Source organism: Oncorhynchus gorbuscha, linkage group LG23 (genome assembly GCF_021184085.1).
Source record: "Oncorhynchus gorbuscha isolate QuinsamMale2020 ecotype Even-year linkage group LG23, OgorEven_v1.0, whole genome shotgun sequence".
Taxonomy (NCBI): Eukaryota; Metazoa; Chordata; class Actinopteri; order Salmoniformes; family Salmonidae; genus Oncorhynchus; species Oncorhynchus gorbuscha.
This window is the reverse complement of record NC_060195.1, coordinates 69188386-69206729: the sequence shown is the minus strand read 5'-3', so window position 1 is coordinate 69206729 and position 18344 is coordinate 69188386. Positions and strand designations below refer to the sequence as shown.

The 18344-nt window shown below is 45.1% G+C and overlaps 1 pseudogene; it reads left to right on the top strand.

Moving 5' to 3' along the window:
• Positions 1 to 3198: 3198 nt before the first annotated feature.
• LOC124010737 lies at positions 3199 to 17152 on the top strand (annotated as a pseudogene).
• The last annotated feature ends 1192 nt before the right edge of the window (positions 17153 to 18344 follow it).

Sequence of the window (18344 nt, the reverse complement as noted above, 5' to 3'; positions counted from 1 at the left end):
AGTGTCATCACCACATTCATCACCACTGAAAAGAGTGTAATCACCACATTCATCACCACTGAAAGAGTGTAATCACCACATTCATCACCACTGAAAGAGTGTAATCACCATCATTCATCACCACTGAAAGAGTGTAATCACCACATTCATCACCACTGAAAGAGTGTAATCACCACATTCATCACCACTGAAGAGTGTAAATCACCACATTCATCACCACTGAAAGAGTGTAATCACCACATTCATCACCACTGAAAGAGTGTAATCACCACATTCATCCCCACTGAAAGAGTGTAATCACCACATTCATCACCACTGAAAGAGTGTAATCACCACATTCATCCCCACTGAAAGAGTGTAATCACCACATTCATCACCACTGAAAGAGTGTAATCACCACATTCATCACCACTGAAAGAGTGTAATCACCACATTCATCACCATTCACTGAAAGAGTGTAATCGCCACATTCATCCCCACTGAAAGAGTGTAATCACCACATTCATCATGCCACTGAAAGAGTGTAATCACCACATTACATCATCCACTGAAGAGTGTAATCACCACATTCATCCCCACTGAAAGAGTGTAATCACCACATTCATCACCACTGAAAGAGTGTAATCACCACATTCATCACCGAAAGAGTGTAATCACCACATTCATCACCACTGAAAGAGTGTAATCACCACATTCATCACCACTGAAAGAGTGTAATCACCACATTCATCACCACTGAAAGAGTGTAATCACCACATTCATCACCACTGAAAGAGTGTAATCACCACATTCATCACCACTGAAAGAGTGTAATCACCACATTCATCACCACTGAAAGAGTGTAATCACCACATTCATCACCACTGAAAGAGTGTAATCACCACATTCATCACCACTGAAAGAGTGTAATCACCACATTCATCCCCACTGAAAGAGTGTAATCACCACATTCATCACCACTGAAAGAGTGAGTGTAATCACCACATTCATCCCCACTGAAAGAGTGTAATCACCACATTCATCACCACTGAAAGAGTGTAATCACCACATTCATCCCCACTGAAAGAGTGTAATCACCACATTCATCACCACTGAAAGAGTGTAATCACCACATTCATCCCCACTGAAAGAGTGTAATCACCACATTCATCCCCACTGAAAGAGTGTAATCACCACATTCATCACCACTGAAAGAGTGTAATCACCACATTCATCACCACTGAAAGAGTGTAATCACCACATTCATCACCACTGAAAGAGTGTAATCACCACATTCATCACCACTGAAAGAGTGTAATCATCCCCACTGAAAGATTCATCCCCACTGAAAGAGTGTAATCACCACATTCATCACCACTGAAAGAGTGTAATCACCACATTCATCACCACTGAAAGAGTGTAATCACCACATTCATCACCACTGAAAGAGTGTAATCACCACATTCATCCCCACTGAAAGAGTGTAATCACCACATTCATCACCACTGAAAGAGTGTAATCACCACATTCATCACCACTGAAAGAGTGTAATCACCACATTCATCCCCACTGAAAGAGTGTAATCACCACATTCATCCCCACTGAAAGAGTGTAATCACCACATTCATCACCACTGAAAGAGTGTAATCACCACATTCATCACCACTGAAAGAGTGTAATCACCACATTCATCCCCACTGAAAGAGTGTAATCACCACATTCATCACCACTGAAAGAGTGTAATCACCACATTCATCACCACTGAAAGAGTGTAATCACCACATTCATCACCACTGAAAGAGTGTAATCACACATTCATCACCACTGAAAGAGTGTAATCACCACATTCATCACCACTGAAAGAGTGTAATCACCACATTCATCACCACTGAAAGAGTGTAATCACCACATTCATCACCACTGAAAGAGTGTAATCACCACATTCATCACCACTGAAAGAGTGTAATCACCACATTCATCACCACTGAAAGAGTGTAATCACCACATTCATCACCACTGAAAGAGTGTAATCACCACATTCATCACCACTGAAAGAGTGTAATCACCACATTCATCACCACTGAAAGAGTGTAATCACCACATTCATCACCACTGAAAGAGTGTAATCACCACATTCATCACCACTGAAAGAGTGTAATCACCACATTCATCACCACTGAAAGAGTGTAATCACCACATTCATCACCACTGAAAGAGTGTAATCACCACATTCATCACCACTGAAAGAGTGTAATCACCACATTCATCACCACTGAAAGAGTGTAATCACCACATTCATCCCCACTGAAAGAGTGTAATCACCACATTCATCACCACTGAAAGAGTGTAATCACCACATTCATCACCACTGAAAGAGTGTAATCACCACATTCATCCCCACTGAAAGAGTGTAATCACCACATTCATCACCACTGAAAGAGTGTCATCACCACATTCATCACCACTGAAAGAGTGTAATCACCACATTCATCACCACTGAAAGAGTAATCACCACATTCATCACCACTGAAAGAGTGTAATCACCACATTCATCACCACTGAAAGAGTGTAATCACACATTCATCACCACTGAAAGAGTGTAATCACCACATTCATCACCACTGAAAGAGTGTAATCACCACATTCATCACCACTGAAAGAGTGTAATCACCACACCACATTCATCACCACTGAAAGAGTGTAATCACCACATTCATCACCACTGAAAGAGTGTAATCACCACATTCATCACCACTGAAAGAGTGTAATCACCACATTCATCCCACTGAAAGAGTGTAATCACCACATTCATCACCACTGAAAGAGTGTAATCACCACATTCATCACCACTGAAAGAGTGTAATCACCACATTCATCACCACTGAAAGAGTGTAATCACCACATTCATCCCCACTGAAAGAGTGTAATCACCACATTCATCACCACTGAAAGAGTGTAATCACCACATTCATCACCACTGAAAGAGTGTAATCACCACATTCATCCCCACTGAAAGAGTGTAATCACCACATTCATCACCACTGAAAGAGTGTAATCACCACATTCATCCCCACTGAAAGAGTGTAATCACCACATTCATCACCACTGAAAGAGTGTAATCACCACATTCATCACCACTGAAAGAGTGTCATCACCACATTCATCACCACTGAAAGAGTGTAATCACCACATTCATCCCATTATATTTCATGCATTATCATGGTGATACGAGACAATTACAATGATAAGATCACGTGCCATGGGGTTTCAGAGGCTCCGCGTGAGACCAAGAGAAAAAGGTGAGGAACCTGAAGAGGTATTTTCTCCACAGGAATTTTGTTCCAACATATTACATTTCTGCAGACAGACGTAAGCCTCAAGACACTGGTCAACACACACACCGTTTAGAAGGGAAAGGATGCTCACTCTCTCTCTCACACACACACACACCGTTTAGAAGGGAAAGGATGCTCACTCTCTCTCTCTCACACACACACCGTTTAGAAGGGAAAGTATGCTCACTCTCTCTCTCACACACACACACACACCGTTTAGAAGGGAAAGTATGCTCACTCTCTCTCTCTCACACACACACACACACCGTTTAGAAGGGAGAGTATGCTCACTCTCTCTCTCTCACACACACACACACACCGTTTAGAAGGGAAAGTATGCTCACTCTCTCTCTCTCACACACACACACACACCGTTTAGAAGGGAGAGTATGCTCACTCTCTCTCTCTCACACACACACACACACACACACACACACACACACACACACACACACACACACACACACACACACACACACACACACACACACACACACACACACACACACACACACACACACACACACACACACACACACACACACACACACACACACACACACACATTAAATAGTGATTAGAAGACTCTCTAACATTTCAGTTGATTGATCTACCTGGTAAACAGTAAATCATGTAGCATTCAGATTATACAGGGAGTTAACCTGAGTAGTAGGATAAATGACTTGGTGTGATGGCATGTATGATGTGCCTGTCTGGCATGACGCACCTTCTGGGAACCTTGAAGAGTCATAACATTACCACATAGGTCCTCTAAAGTTGGGTCAAAGGGAGGGAGCTCGTGTTGCCTCTTAGCTAATGCAAAACACATTGACAGCAGCACACGGGTCAGACAGATGCTAATTGGGCTAAAATACCTTGCTTTGCCACCTGATCTTAAGGGTCTCGATGGTTAAGTCAACATAGGCAGGAACTGAGGCCAGTTTTTGTTTCTAACGCCCCTAAAATAATGTAATCTACGGACTCCAAGACCAAAACTCACTACATAAATGATTTGAATGGGATGGTCCCGTTCGATGTCTGTGAATAAGAGGCGAGACCAATATGAAAACCATCAGACTGTGAAGTGTAGTGTTTGATCCAGAACCATAATCATGTTAGTTACGGCATGGTAAACGTAGCTGGGCTACAGTCACATTCAGCTAATCTGTGCTCCAGGGATGAGCTGGACTTTGATCCCAAACCTCACTTTTGTTTGGAGACTCACTACCAGGATTTCTGCTCTGCACTGCAGACAACTAGAAGGTGCAACATCATACGAAGCCCCATCATATGGAGCCCCATCATATGGAGCCCCAGCATATGGAGCCCCAGCATATGGAGCCCCATCATATGGAGCCCCAGCATACGGCGCCCCATCATATGGAGCCCCATCATATGGAGCCCCATCATATGGAGCCCCAGCATATGGAGCCCCAGCATATGGAGCCCCACCTTATTGAGCCCCACCATATTGAGCCCAATGGCAGCATGCATAGCTGTGGGAAGTAGGGGTGCTGAGGGTGCTGCAGCACCCCGTGAAAATGTTGAATAACCCAACAAATATTTACAAAAATATCCAGTACCAGTCAAAAGTTTGGACCCACCTATCCATTCAAGTTTTTTTTGTCTTTTGTTTTTCTTCTTTGTAGAATAATAGTGAAGACATCAAAACTATGAAATAACAAATATGGAATCATGTAGTAACCAAAAAAGTGTTAAACAAATCCAAATACATTTTATGTTTTAGATTCTTCAAAGTAGCCACCCTTTGCCTTGATGACAGCTTTGCACACTCTTGGCATGCATTTCAATTAACAAGTGTGCCTCATTAAAAGTTAATTTGTGGAATTTATTTCCTTCTTAATGCGTTTGAGCCAATCAGTTGTGTTGTGACAAGTTAGAGGTGGTATCCAGAAGATAGCCCTATTTGGTAAAAAGCCAAGTCCATTTTATGGAAAGAACAGCTCAAACAAGCAAAGAGTAACGACAGGCCATCATTACTTTAAGACACGAATGTCAGTCAATCTGGAGCATTTCAAGAACTTTGAATTTTTTTTTTCAAGCGTAGTTGTAAAAAACATCAAGCGCAATGATGAAACTGGCTCTCATGAGAACTGCCACAGGAAAGGAAGACCCAGAGTTACCTCTGGTGCAGAGGATAAGTTCATTAGAGTTATCAGCCTGAGAAATTGCAGCCCAAATAAATGCTTCACAGAGTTCAACAGACACATCTCAACATCAACTGTTCAGAGGAGACTTTGTGATTCATGCCTTCATGGTCAAATTGCTGCAAAGAAACCACTACTAAAGGACCCTAAGAAGAAGAAGAGACTTTCTTGGCCCAAGAAACACGAGCAATGGACATTAGACCGATGGAAATCTGTCCTTTGGTCTGATGAGTACAAATTTGAGATTTTTGGTTCCAACTGCCATGTCTTTGTGAGATGCAGAGTAGGTGAACGGATGATCTCTACATGTGTGGTTCCCACCGTGAAGCATGGAGGAGGAGGTGTGATGGTGTGGCGGTGCTTTGCTGGTGACACTGTTGTGATTTATTAGTGGGACTATCATTGGTTTTTCAACAGGACAATGACCCAACACACCTCCAGGCTGTGTAAGGGCTATTTCACCAGAAGGAGAGCGATGGAGTGCTGCATCAGATGACCTGGCCTCCACAATCACCTGACTTGATGTGTTATTTCATAGTTTTGGTGTCTCCACTATTATTCTACAATGTAGAAAATAGTCAAAATAAAGAAAAACCCTTGAATGAGTAGGTGTGTCCAAACTTTTGACTAGTACTGTATATATATACATACAATACCGTTCAAAAGTTAGGACTCACTTGTTTTTGAAAGAAAATAAAAAATATTGTCCATGATAATAACATCAAATTGATCAGAAATACAGTGTAGACATTGCTAATGACTATTGTAGCTGGAAATGGATGAATTTTAATGGAATATCTGGGATGCTGGCCTTCTATGCAGAGTTCCTCTGTCCAGTGTCTGTGTTCTTTTGCCCATCATAATCTTTTATTTTTATTGGCCAGACTGAGATGTGTTTTTTTATTTGCAACTCTGCCTAGAAGGCCAGCTTCCCGGAGTCGCCTCTTCACTGTTGACGTTGAGACTGGTGTTTTGAGGGTACTATTTAATGAAGCTGCCAGTTTCTCAATCTAGACACTCTAAAGTACTTGTCCTCTTGTTCAGTTGTGTACCGGGGCCTCCCACTCCTCTTTCTATTCTGGTTAGACCCAGTTTGCGCTGTTCTGTAAAGGGAGTAGTACACAGCGTTGTATGAGATTTTCATTTTCTTGGCAATTTCTCGCATGGAATAGTCTTCATTTCTCAGAACAAGAATAGACTGACGAGTTTCAGAAAAAAAGTTATTTGTTTCTGGACATTTTGAGCATGTAATCAAACCCACAAATGCTGATGCTCCAGATACTAAACTAGTCTAAAGAAGGCCAGTTTTATTGCTTCTTTAATCAGAACAACAGTTTTCAGCTGTGCTAACATAATTGCAAAAGGTTTTCTAATGATCAATTACCTTTTAAAATTATACACTTGGTTTAGCTAACACAACGTGCCATTGGAACACAGGAGTGATGGTTGCTGATAATGGGCCTCTGTACGCCTATGTAGATATTCCATTAAAAATCTGCCGTTTCCAGCTACAATAGTCCTTTACAACATTAACAATGTCTACACTGTATTTATGATAAATTTGATGTTATTTAATGGACAAAACATTAGCTTTTCTTTCAAAAACAAGGACATTTCTAAGTGACCCCAAACCCCAAATGGTTGTGTATAATATATTTGAAAAAAAAAATTTCCACAAAAGTAGTGTACTGGGCCCTTACAGGTATTAGCGGACCGATGTAGATGTCTGTAGCGTGGGCAAATGTTTTTTACAGCATCTCCACATTGGCAAAAAAGGTAGTTGTATAATTAAGAACAGTATCTCTTACAACTGTAAGAGTTGTTGCCCTGTCCCTTTCTCTGTGATTGTCACGCCTTGGTCATTGTATCTTGTGTTTTTGTTATATGTTTGGGTAGGCCAGGGTGTGACATGGGTTTATATGTTGTATTTCGTATTGGGGTTTGTATTAATTAGGAGTGTGTATTAGTAGGGGTGTGTCTAGTTAGGCTTGGCTGCCTGAGGCGATTCCTAATTGGAGTCAGCTGATTCTCGTTGTCTCGGATTGGGAACCGTATTTAGGCAGCCTGAGTGCGCGTTGTATTTCGTGGGCGATTGTACCTGTCTTTGTGTTAGTCACCAGATAGGCTGTATTAGTTTCATTCGTTTGTGGTTTTCTTCTTCCGTTATTTCATGTACCGTATTAGCTTCATTAAAAGTCATGAGTAACCTACACGCTGCATTTCGGTCTAACTTTCTACTAACAGCAGACGAAGTTCATTACAGTGATGTCATTCTAATGGAATCCAGATGGAACAAAACCCTGTCCCTTTCTCTGTGATGTCATTCTAATGGAATCCAGATAGAACAAAACCCTGTCCCTTTCTCTGTGATGTCATTCTAATAGAATCCAAATAGAACAAAACCCTGTCCCTTTCTCTGTGATGTCATTCTAATGGAATCCAGATAGAACAAAACCCTGTCCCTTTCTCTGTGATGTCATTCTAATGGAATCCAGATAGAACAAAACCCTGTCCCTTTCTCTGTGATGTCATTCTAATGGAATCCAGATAGAACAAAACCCTGTCCCTTTCTCTGTGATGTCATTCTAATGGAATCTAGATGGAACAAAACCCTGTCCCTTTCTCTGTGATGTCATTCTAATGGAATCTAGATAGAACAAAACCCTGTCCCTTTCTCTGTGATGTCATTCTAATGGAATCTAGATAGAACAAAACCCTGTCCCTTTCTCTGTGATGTCATTCTAATGGAATCTAGATAGAACAAAACCCTGTCCCTTTCTCTGTGATGTCATTCTAATGGAATCTAGATAGACCAAAACCCTGTCCACAAACATTTACATCAAAGGGTGCAAAGTTATGGACAAAGACACAAAACATCCACATCAAATGAAATATTTTTCTTGATAAAATAACATGGAAAACAATCCCTTTTTGTGCAGTATTAATTGACCATCCTTACAAACAGCGTAATGTAATGTAAATGTACATGACTGTACTGTACATACGCTGGTCATCTAGGTTAGTACCTGCAGACTTTCTATCACCATAATGAACAACAATGCACAATACAGTAGTTGAGTGCATTGAGACTTCAATTGGTTTGTGATGACAGCGTGTGATGATGTGCCTCAGTTGGTACAGGATGGGGCTTGCAATGTAAGGGTTGTGGGTTCAATTCTCATGGGGGACCAGAATGAACAGCACTCCCTACTGTAAAGTTGCTCTGGATAAGAGAGTTCACTAAAATGTGAAAGGAATGAATAGACCATTTCAGTTGACACAGAAATAAGTTGTATTTCAAGAAACTGGAAAACATATTGTATGTCAAGCAAGTGTTTTTATGTTCCACCAGTGTCATCAGATGAACGGTTTTGTACAGATAATTATCAGACTCAAGTTACAAATGCTGGTTAACACTCCAATACATTTAGTTGACATTTTTTTTCACAAAAGTAGTGCACTGGGCATTTACGAGTCCTGTATTAGCAGAACGATATAGACCCCCCCGACTTCCTGTGGCTATGGCAGCATGTTATGGAGGTAGTTGAGTCCAGATTTCTGAGAGAGTTGGTTGTGGGGAGCACCCTCTTTCCAGACCGTGTGTGTGAACTTGTGGATGAAGGAAGTTGCCCAGTCTCATTATGGCTCAGCAGACACCTGTGCCTTTCTCTCTTCCTGTTGGACAACCTCTCTTCCTGTTGGAACCCTCCACTTTGTCCTGCCTGCCTTTCTCTCTTCCTGTTGGAACAGCTCCCCTTTGTCCTGCCTGCCTTTCTCTCTTCCTGTTGGAACACCTCCCCTTTGTCCTGCCTGCCTTTCTCTCTTCCTGTTGGAACAGCTCCCCTTTGTCCTGCCTGCCTTTCTCTTCCTGTTGGAACACCTCCCCTTTGTCCTGCCTGCCTTTCTCTCTTCCTGTTGGAACACCTCCCCTTTGTCCTGCCTGCCTTTCTCTCTTCCTGTTGGAACACCTCCCTTTGTCCTGCCTGCCTTTCTCTCTTCCTGTTGGAACACCTCCCCTTTGTCCTGCCTGCCTTTCTCTCTTCCTGTTGGAACACCTCCCCTTTGTCCTGCCTGCCTTTCTCTCTTCCTGTTGGAACACCTCCCCTTTGTCCTGCCTGCCTTTCTCTCTTCCTGTTGGAACACCTCCCCTTTGTCCTGCCTGCCTTTCTCTCTTCCTGTTGGAACACCTCCCCTTTGTCCTGCCTGCCTTTTTCTCTCTTCCTGTTGGAACACCTCCCCTTTGTCCTGCCTGCCTTTCTCACTTCCTGTTGGAACACCTCCCTTTGTCCTGCCTGCCTTTTCTCTTCCTGTTGGAACACCTCCCCTTTGTCCTGCCTGGAACTCCTCCCCTTTGCCTTTCTCTCTTCCTGTTGGAACACCTCCCCTTTGTCCTGCCTGCCTTTCTCTCTTCCTGTTGGAACCTCTCCCCTTTGTCCTGCCTGCCTTTCTCTCTTCCTGTTGGAACACCTCCCCTTTGTCCTGCCTGCCTTTCTCTCTTCCTGTTGGAACACCTCCCCTTTGTCCTGCCTGCCTTTCTCTCTTCCTGTTGGAACCTCTCCCCTTTGTCCTGCCTGCCTTTCTCTCTTCCTGTTGGAACACCTCCCCTTTGTCCTGCCTGCCTTTCTCTCTTCCTGTTGGAACACCTCCCCTTTGTCCTGCCTGCCTTTCTCTCTTCCTGTTGGAACCTCTCCCCTTTGTCCTGCCTGCCTTTCTCTCTTCCTGTTGGAACACCTCCCCTTTGTCCTGCCTGCCTTTCTCTCTTCCTGTTGGAACACCTCCCCTTTGTCCTGCCTGCCTTTCTCTCTTCCTGTTGGAACACCTCCCCTTTGTCCTGCCTGCCTTTCTCTCTTCCTGTTGGAACACCTCCCCTTTGTCCTGCCTGCCTTTCTCTCTTCCTGTTGGAACACCTCCCCTTTGTCCTGCCTGCCTTTCTCTCTTCCATTCATCCCATCCTCCTCCTCTCTGTGCAGAGCCAAGGCTCCTTAACAGCCAGAGAGCCTGTGTGTGTGTGTGTGTGTGTGTGTGTGTGTGTGTGTGTGTGTGTGTGTGTGTGTGTGTGTGTGTGTGTGTGTGTGTGTGTGTGTTAGCCCTCTCTGCCTGCCTTTCTCTCTTCCATTCATCCCATCCTCCTTCTCTCTGTGCAGAGCCAAGGCTCCTTAACAGCCAGAGAGCCTGTGTGTGTGTGTGTGTGTGTGTGTGTGTGTGTGTGTGTGTGTGTGTGTGTGTGTGTGTGTGTGTGTGTGTGTGTGTGTGTGTGTGTGTGTGTGTGTGTGTGTGTGTGTGTGTGTGTGTGTGTGTGTGTGTGTGTGTGTGTGTGTGTGTGTTGTATGCCCTCTCTGCCTGCCCAACTTCACACTAAGTGCCTCTGACAGCTAACCACACAGTTATTAACCCTGATCCAGGAGAGTGTGTGTATGTGTGCACACGCTTGCATGTCTATGTGAATGTGTGCGCACAAGTTTGCGTGTGTGTTTGTGTGTGTGGTGATGTAGGGCCACCTCAAAGACAGCCTCCACCAGAACACAAGGCAAACAATCTTTCTCTCCTTACCTGTAATTGTAAATATTGACATTTTCACATTTAAAACTGAACTAATTGCATGAAAATGTAGTGCAATAGCATGAAACTGACTGAATAAACCCCAACAAGGCACTCCTCTGGGTCTGTTTCACAATCCCCGTCTGTGAACATAGAAGGACAATAGCAATGTCAGCCACAGTCCCAGAGGTTAAGTAAGTTTGTTAGTGAAGTGTGCTGGCTTGCCACCTCATCGCCATGGAGACCATGAATGATGTGGACCCTGTCAACCAACAGAAACCTAACTTCATTTTCAACTGATACATTTTGTAAACACATATTATATTATAATATTACATGATAGGAGGCTTTATACTATGGAGATGCTGCACCCTTGTGGCAGCTCCTGGAGGTGCCGGGTGACAGACAGGTGTCGCTGACAGACTGTGGCAAGACAGTTTAGTTAAGTTTGAGTGCTGCGCTGTGGTTATTTAAAGTAGAGAATTGGACAAGGATTCCGACATTGAACAGTGAGGCTACCCATATACACACCAGCCACAAAAATGTGTTTACTGCAAGACTAATGCCTATTTCAATAGATAGAGGAATGTCCCTCTGTCAGTCTCACCAGGTCAGAGACAGGAAGTCAATCAGTCTAGAACCAGAATTCAGCAGACTGATAGAGAGGTGTCCATGTAGTAGATACAGTATCAACTCTCTGGTGATTCTCAACTCTCTGCCCAATATAAATAATTATACCATGGCATTGTTGAATACTTGTTTCTGATTGGCTTGAAGGGCATTCCTTCCCTCATTGGGCGGGTGCCACGGCTCTGTCACAACCCAGCAGTAGCCTAATGCTGTAATGATTGGTCGTTGACTTGAATGACAGATCCAACTAATCTGGGATCTCACATTTTGGCAGAGGTCTTGGCTGTGGCACTGATATTGTTATTAATGTGTGTGTCGGTATGTGTGTGGCACAGGAGGTTGCCGAGGGGAGGACGGCTCATAATAATGGCCGGAATGCAGTCAATGGAAAGGCATCAAACACCTGGAAACCATGGAAACCATGTGTTTGATGTATTTGATACCATTCCACTGATTCAGCTCCAGTCATTACCACGAGCCCATCCTCCCCAATTATGGTGCTACCAACCTCCTGTGGTGAATGTTTATTAAAAACCAGCTGTGTGAATAGTGATTTGGTGTGTGTGTGTCTGTCGGTTGTATCACTGCCCGGTACGGCAACTGCACTGTCCACAACCGAAAGGCTCTTCAGAGAGTGGTGCAGTCAGCCCAACGCATCACCGGGGCCACTGCCTGCCCTTCAGGACATCTACAGCACCCGGTGTTACAGGAAGGCCAAGAAGATCATCAAGGACCTCAGCCACCCGAGCCACATCCTGTTCACCCAGCTACCATCCAGAAAGAGGAGACGGCACAGGTGCATCAAAGTTGTGGACAGAGAGACTGATTAACAGCTTCTATCTCCAAGCCATCAGATTGTTAAACAGTGACCACTAGTCGGCCTCCGCTCAGTACCCTGCCCTGAACTTAGTCACTGTTACTAGCCGGCTACCACCCGGTACTCAACCCTGTACCTTAGAGACTGCTGCCCTATGTACATAGACATGGAACACTGGTCACTTTAATAATGGAACACTAGTCACTTTAATAATGTTTACATACTGTTTTACCCACTTTATATGTATATACTGTATTCTGGTCAACTACCGCTGTGCACACATTTTCTATTCATTTACTGTCCATACCATCTATACACACCATAATATACATAGTGTATACATTGACAATATATTCCGGACTCTGATATTGCTCGTTCTAATATTTTTACATTTGTATTATTATTATTATGGGGATTTGCGTATATTTTGTTTTGTTAGGTATTACTGCACTGTTGGAGTCAGGAACATAAGCATTTCGCTGCACAAAATATGTCCACGTGACCAATAAAATGTGACGTGATCAGTCGTAAACACTAGTAGTACCGTCAGGATAACATAGTCTTTTAATAGTTCCAAATGGACATTAGATTTAGCTCAAGGAGACAACAATAGAGGTCAATCTGTTATCAGAATACAGTCTATTGTATTCTGTCTCTCCAGATTGTGTTCTATGAGGACAGGAACTACAAGGGCCGACGTTATGAGTGTGACAGCGACTGCACAGACATCCATTCCTACCTGATCCGCTGCAACTCCCGCTATGAGAGGCCCAACTACACCGGCTACCAGTATGTACTGACCAGGGGAGAGTACCCCGACTACCAGTATGTACTGACCAGGGGAGAGTACCAAGACTACCAGTATGTACTGACCAGGGGAGAGTACCAAGACTACCAGTATGTACTGACCAGGGGAGAGTACCCCGACTACCAGTATGTACTGACCAGGGGAGAGTACCAAGACTACCAGTATGTACTGACCCCCGACTACCAGTATGTACTGACCACGGGAGAGTACCCCTGACTACCAGTATGTACTGACCAGGGGAGAGTACCCGACTACCAGTATGTACTGACCAGGGAGAGTACTGACTACCAGTATGTACTGACCAGGGAGAGTACCCGACTACCAGTATGTACTGACCTGACCAGTAGGGGAGAGTACCCCGACTACCAGTATGTACTGACCAGGAGAGTACCAAGACTACCAGTACGTACTGACCAGGGAGAGTACCCCGACTACCAGTACGTACTGACCAGGGAGAGTACCAAGACTACCAGTACGTACTGACCAGGGAGAGTACCGACTACCAGTGACTGACCAGGGGAGAGTACCCCGACTGACCAGTACGTACTGACCAGGGAGAGTACCCCGACTACCAGTACGTACTGACCAGGTACGTACTGACCAGGGGAGAGTACCCCGACACCAGTACGTACTGACCAGGGGAGAGTACCCGACTACCAGTACGTACTGACCAGGGAGAGTACCCCGACTACCAGTACGTACTGACCAGGGAGAGTACCCGACTACCAGTACTTACTGACCAGGGAGAGTACCCCGACTACCAGTACGTACTGACCAGGGAGTACTTCGACTACCAGTACTTACTGACCAGGGAGAGTACCCCGACCACCAGCAACGACTGACCAGGGGAGAGTACCCCGACTACCAGTATGTACTGACCAGGGAGAGTACCCGACTACCAGTACGTACTGACCAGGGGAGAGTACCCGACTACCAGTACGTACTGACCAGGAGAGTACCCCGACTACCAGTACGTACTGACCAGGGAGAGTAGTACCAGTATGTAATGACCAGGGGAGAGTATCCCGACTACCAGTATGTACTGACCAGGGAGAGTACCCCGACTACCAGTACGTACTGACCAGGGGAGAGTACTGACCCCGACTACCAGTACGTACTGACCAGGGAGAGTACCCCGACTACCAGTACGTACTGACCAGGGGAGAGTACTACCAGTATGTACTGACCAGGGAGAGTACCTCGACTACCAGTATGTACTGACCAGGGGAGAGGACTACCAGTACGTCCCGACTACCAGTATGTACTGACCAGGGAGAGTACCCGACTACCAGACGTACTGACCAGGGAGAGTAGACTACCAGTATGTACTGACCAGGGAGAGTACCCGACTACCAGTATGTACTGACCAGGGAGAGTACCCCGACTACCAGTATGTACTGACCAGGGAGAATACCCCGACTACCAGTATGTACTGACCAGGGAGAATACCCCGACTACCAGTATGTACTGACCAGGGAGAGTACCCCGACTACCAGTATGTACTGACCAGGGAGAGTACCTCGACTACCAGTATGTACTGACCAGGGGAGAGTCGACCCAGTATGTACTGACCAGGGGAGAGTACCCCGACTACCAGTATGTACTGACCAGGGGAGAGTACCCCGACTACCAGTATGTACTGACCAGGGGAGAGTACCCCGACTACCAGTATGTACTGACCAGGGGAGAGTACCCCGCCTACCAGCGCTGGATGGGCCTCAACGACCACGTCTGCTCCTGCAAGATGGTTAACTTTGTAAGTGGATGAGCCATTATGGTAAAGAGGTGGTGGAGTGTAGAAGAGAGAAAGGTATTTTTTGTGCCCCCTGGTCTAAAGTAGTGCACTATGTCCTATGGGCCCTGGTCTAAAGTAGTGCCCTATGAGTCCTGGTCTAAAGTAGTGCACTCTGCCCTATGGGTCCTGGTCTAAAGTAGTGCACTATGCCCTATGGGTCCTGGTCTAAAGTAGTGCACTATGCCCTATGGGTCCTGGTCTAAAGTAGTGCACTATGTCCTATGAGCCCTGGTCTAAAGTAGTGCACTATGTCCTATGAGCCCTGGTCTAAAGTAGTGCACTATGTCCTATGGGTCCTGGTCTAAAGTAGTGCACTATGTCCTATGGGTCCTGGTCTAAAGTAGTGCACTATGTCCTATGATCCCTGGTCTAAAGTAGTGCACTATGCCCTATGGGTCCTGGTCTAAAGTAGTGCACTATGCCCTATGGGTCCTGGTCTAAAGTAGTGCACTATGTCCTATGGGTCCTGGTCTAAAGTAGTGCACTAAGTCCTATGGGTCCTGGTCTAAAGTAGTGCACTATGTCCTATGGGTCCTGGTCTAAAGTAGTGCACTATGCCCATGGGTCCTGGTCTAAATGTCACTATGTCCTATGGGTCCTGGTCTAAAGTAGTGCACTATGTCCTATGGGTCCTGGTCTAAAGTAGTACACTATGTCCTATGGGTCCTAAGTAGTGCAATGCCCTATGGGTCCTGGTAGTGCACTAAGTCCTATGGGTCCTGGTCTAAAGTAGTGCACTATGTCATATGGGTCCTGGTCTAAAGTAGTGCACTATGTCATATGGGCCCTGGTCTAAAGTAGTGCACTATGTCATATGGGTCCTGGTCTAAAGTAGTGCACTAAACAGTGAATACAGTTCCATTCGCACCTGAGTCAGTGTTCATCAAACTTCTAGATGTTTTTTGACTCTAGGGGAATTGTAGATATTATTATTTAGATATTGTTAAATATACATTGTTATATAGATATTGTTATGTAGATATTGTCCCATCTGTGTTATCTGTTTCTATGGTGTCATTTTAGGTCAATGGTACTGACCATGTAGACATTAAATTGATTGAGTTACATAAATACTGTGTATCTGTTCTAGAAATACACAAATATACAGTATGTAATGTAATGTAATGTACAGTTGTTTTTGTCTTAATCAGAGATAATTACAGGGAGTTATGAAATATCAATATAATGTAGCAGGAACATAGATTAGACAAACCCAGCATTAACATTCTATATTAATGTAGCAGTAACATAGACTAGACTTACCCAGCATGCAGCTGGTGTAACATTCAGTATTAATGTAGCAGTAACATAGACTAGACTTACCCAGCATGCAGCCTGTGTAACATTCAGTATTAATGTAGCAGTAACATAGACTAGACTTACCCAGCATGCAGCTGGTGTAACATTCTATATTAATGTAGCAGTAACATAGACTAGACTTACCCAACATGCAGCCTGTAACATTCATATTAATGTAGCAGTAACATAGACTAGACATACCCAGCATGCAGCCTGTGTAACATTCTATATTAATGTAGCAGTAACATAGACTAGACTTACCCAGCATGCAGCCTGTGTAACATTCTATATTAATGCAGCAGTAACATAGACTAGACTTACCCAGCATGCAGCTGGTGAAACATTCTGTATTTAAACTCCTGTTGATCATCTTGAATTGTAGAGATCTGAGAATGAGATCTACAATCTGTCTGACGCCTTTCTATATGTCTCTGCTTCCTTCCGTTTGACCCATCCTGCCCTCCCCTCTGATGCCCCCACCTTGCCCCCTCCTCCAGGCTAGCGGTGCCCCCTACAAGCTGCAGCTGTACGGGAAGGAGACTTGGCAGGCCAGGCGTTCGAGGCCACCGAGGACTGCCCCTCCGTGCTGGAGAAGTTCCACTGGCGGCGAGGTGCACTCCTGCAAGGTGCTGGGAGGCTGGTGGGTCTTCTACGAGCACCCCGACTACAAAGGGCCGTCAGTATCTCCTGGAGAAGGGCGAGTACCGCAATCCCACAGACTGGGGCGCGGTGTGTCCCAACGTCCAGTCCTTCAGACGCCTCACTGGAGTAACCAGGGTCTAGAGGTGTCCCCCTCTCGCCCAACCAATCGGATCCCTCCTGCCCAATGCTCGATCACGTCATCTACTACCGTTCTTAACACCAACCCAAGAGATGGACCTAACACTGAGCCATGGCCACCAGCTAAACCCCTGACTGGCAAGCAGCTGACGAGTTGTGTTTTTATTGTGTGTTTGGTGTGTAAGTCTGATAATGTCTAATACAGCCCACAACCAATGGACAAGAACCTCTCTGCAGTCACTCTGCGTCAAACCAACTCTAGAGCCTAAACTGTAAAACAAGACTTTTATATTTTGATGTGTTTCATTTGATCATAGCCAGTGATAGATATGGTATAACAATAACTTGTCAGTTCATAACATTTCGTATTAGGAATAAATACATTTGGTAATAATAACTCTACTTCATGTTATCTTAGTATTAAATAAACAGTAACCCAGGGCAGCCATGTGCCCTCATGCAGTGATATGAGGGGTGTCATGCCAGTCTCGTCATGGCCAGTCCTGTGTTGGTGAATCCTTCTCTCAGACAGTGGGCTCTCCTCGTCGATGAAGCTGAGCTGAACAGGGCTAGTCGGGTCATCTCTGCCCCTATTGAAGCCGAGTAGAGGATGGGGCAGGGCGGCTGTCAGACCCCGGAAGGTGTCTGAGTGGCGACATCCGGGTGTCTCCCTCCCCCTCTATCTCTGTATCTTCCAACAGCAGTAAGTTGGTGTTGGAAGGAGTTTTGGAGGTGGAGGGCCCGGAGCTACTGAGAGTCTCACTGGTGGGCGGAGTCAGGGCAGCCATAAGGGAGGAGGAGGACGGACTGGGAAGAGCCTTGGAGGAGGAGGGGCTGGAGGAGGGGCTTGGCAGCCGTGTCCATTTCCTGGAGGTCCTGGCTGACCTTGACACCTGCAGGGATAGGCTAGTCATCTGGGAGGGGACAGGACATGGGCAGGGGAGAATAGGGCAGGGAGAAGGGAGAGGGAGGAACGAATAGGCAAAGTTAAAATTGCCATTAAAATCCAGTCTAGGAATGGCAGTTATTCCTCAGTGGTGCTGCCGTATGTCACTCACCTCTTCTGTCAGTTTAGTAATAGTCTGGACGGTCTCTGCATCCTCCTGCATTCCTGTAGAAATACACAGAGAGAGAGGGACAGAGACATAGAGAAGAGACAGAAGAGAGACAGAAACAGAGAGAGACAGAGACAGAG